The sequence below is a fragment of the Nanorana parkeri genome, unplaced genomic scaffold (genome assembly GCF_000935625.1).
Source record: "Nanorana parkeri isolate BGI_ZX_2015 unplaced genomic scaffold, ASM93562v1 scaffold552, whole genome shotgun sequence".
Lineage (NCBI taxonomy): Eukaryota > Metazoa > Chordata > Amphibia > Anura > Dicroglossidae > Nanorana > Nanorana parkeri.
In genome coordinates this window covers 119,945-122,628 of record NW_017306820.1, presented here as the reverse complement: position 1 = coordinate 122,628, position 2,684 = coordinate 119,945, and the positions used below count along the sequence as shown (strand labels likewise).

General features: G+C 40.2%; 1 protein-coding gene across 1 annotated transcript in view; it reads right to left on the bottom strand.

Annotated features, from left to right (window-relative positions):
- Window positions 1-2,684, bottom strand: part of PCDH19 (protocadherin 19) — a 175,489-nt gene that overhangs the window by 167,148 nt on the left and 5,657 nt on the right. The window lies entirely within an intron of this gene.

Here is a 2,684-nt window from a genome sequence, read left to right as displayed (position 1 = left end):
CATTCACCATAGATCCAAGGCCTACCACCATGGAATGTTCTCTTCAAAAACCCAATTGGCTCGTGTTTGAACTTGATTTGGTGGTTGGGAAGGAACACAAGCTGACTTGGCTTTAAAAGTTTCTCTTGATAATTCTGAGCAGAATTTTAATAAAAAACATAATCGGGGGGGGTCTATCAAAACTGGAGCAGACAAAATCTGGAGCAGATTTGCACGGCAGCCGATCAGCATCAATCTCTCATTTTTAAATCTCACCTGAGCAAACTGTAGAGAGATGCTGATTGGCTGCCATGGGCAACTGCTCCAGATTCTGTTTGCACCAGTTTTGATACATTTCCCCCAATGTGTATCCAAACCCCAAAAACAAAAACAAGTAATATATGGCAGCTTAGCAGCCCATAGATGAGGTGGGTGCATACATTTCCTTTTTTCAGGCTAAGTACGGAAAATTCCTGTTGACCTCGCCCAGAATTGCCTGTCCTTGTATACTTCCTGCTGAACAGACAACATACAAACAATGTTATCTCTCTTTTGTGAGCTTTTTTTTTTTTTTAAGTACCATCAATGCACCATGTAATGGAGAAGAACAATGGCTAAAGTCCAGTCTTTGTGACAACCATGGCTCCTTCTATTAAGAAGTGAGTGTAGACATAAAGGAACATAAAGTGTGTTATCAGCTCGATGGGCTTGTGTCTTTTTTCAACCTGACTAACTATGTAACCAGCTGAAAATAAAAAAAAAACAAAAGCCTGAAAAAGGAAACTAATGCAGCCAACACTTTTAAGGATTGATAGGCTGAAATATATTTCATTTTTGTTTTAGGGTTTAGATACGGTTTAAAGGGGTTAAATGGTTTTAGATATGTCCACTTGAAAGCAGGTCATCTTTTTTTTATTTTGAGGACCAAAAGGAGACCCGGTGGCCACTTCACTTACTTCCTACCACACACACACAGGCCTGATGGATTCCTATCATAGAAGCCTATCTACTATCTACACAACTGGTACCCCTATTAAACTGACAAGAACAGACCTAAGGGGGGTTGATATCACCATACAGTGGGCCACTTGTAGGTCTGAGAGTGTGGCAGGAACCAATGGTCAGTTATGCTCAGGGATCCCAACCCTACCCAGCATATTATCACCAACGAGCTGCAAACCGGGAACCTTTATAGACCTCTGTCGACTTATAGACTAAAGAGTTTGTAAGCAACGGTTTTAAAGGATGACATGCCACTGAGCGATGATTGACAGGTGAGAATTAATCGATGACAGCTCCGCGTGGATCGAATAATGGATCACGCTCGCCCTTACATGTTTGGTCTTTAAGGGAAGAAAAAAAAAAAACCACAGCGGAGGTTTATCGGGAGATATAACATGGAACGAGCTCATCTCACCTGAGGCTTCAGATTTTTTTCTTTTTTTTTTTTTAAGCATTCATGTGTAATGAGTTACTTGAGAAGTCAACAAAAAGCACAAAAAAAAAAGGTTTAAAATAAAACTGTTGCAAAGGGGTAATAAAAAAGAAATGGGTTTCCGTACGGGAAAGCAACGGAGAGGAATAAGATCCTATCTGCAAAAAGCCGTTTCCTCGTATGTTTAATAAGATGCTGTACATCCAACATGCTATACCATTACTCCAGATTAACTGCAGTGTAGCATCAGTACATTATACCCATATTACACATCGGGGGCACATTGTGCTCTATTTGTAGGTGAAATCCAGCTTTTATATGGGAATGTGAATGTTATATAATTGCTATTTATAAGTCTGGGGGGGATTTTTTATTTAATTTTTTGCTCCTGTTAGTCCTTTTTTTTCTGCATATGCAGCCATGATTTCATACGTAAAAGTAAAAATGAAAACAGATGCATTGCGCTCGAGATTAAACAGAATTGATCTCATTTACATGTATAATTAAGGACACATCGTGTTTTTAATGCAGTCATGGCTTAACCCCCTCTCCGCCGGCTGCCTAGACTTGACATTTACTTTCAAAGGCTTGTTTTTTGTTTTTTTTATGTTAACGTTTAAAATGAACATTTCCTGTTTTTTTTTTATAACTTTACAATGTAACGTTTACAACTAAAGTAAAGCAAAGCAAGTGAAGGGGTAACGCTAGCAAAAAAAAAGAGACTGGGCTTGTAAGCTGACACTTTTACTAACAGGTAGAAGGTGCGCTATATCCTTACTGACCAGTGCAGTTTTTATAAGGGTGATAAAGTCAAAGCAACAGGCACAGGTACAGGCCAAATTGTATCAGCGGGCTCTTGTCTAGATTTACTGACGTACTTTACTGGCAGCTACTTATCGCAGTCTTACTGACTGAGGGCTTTTCCATAAGGGGGTGCTGGGTTTGTTAAAGGATACAAATTTGGGAAGTTGTTAGATTTTTAATGGCATGGTCTTTTCTTACTGAAGGGACTTCAGGCAATTCCAGAAAGAGTCTCGAAGACATTTTCATCAATTGCATTTCTATTGACCTTCAACAGAGTTCCCTGTTAAGCTCAGTCCCTACGAGCAGGGAAGGGATAGTCTGGACATGGCCACCCTAGAAAGGTTCCATAAGGGTCTGAAAGCAATCTACAGCAATCTCATTATGTTCATCTATACCGGACTTCCCCCCTAGTGAGGCTTAGTGCTCAGAGCCAGGGAAGGGTTAACCTGGCCAGGGCCACCCTAGA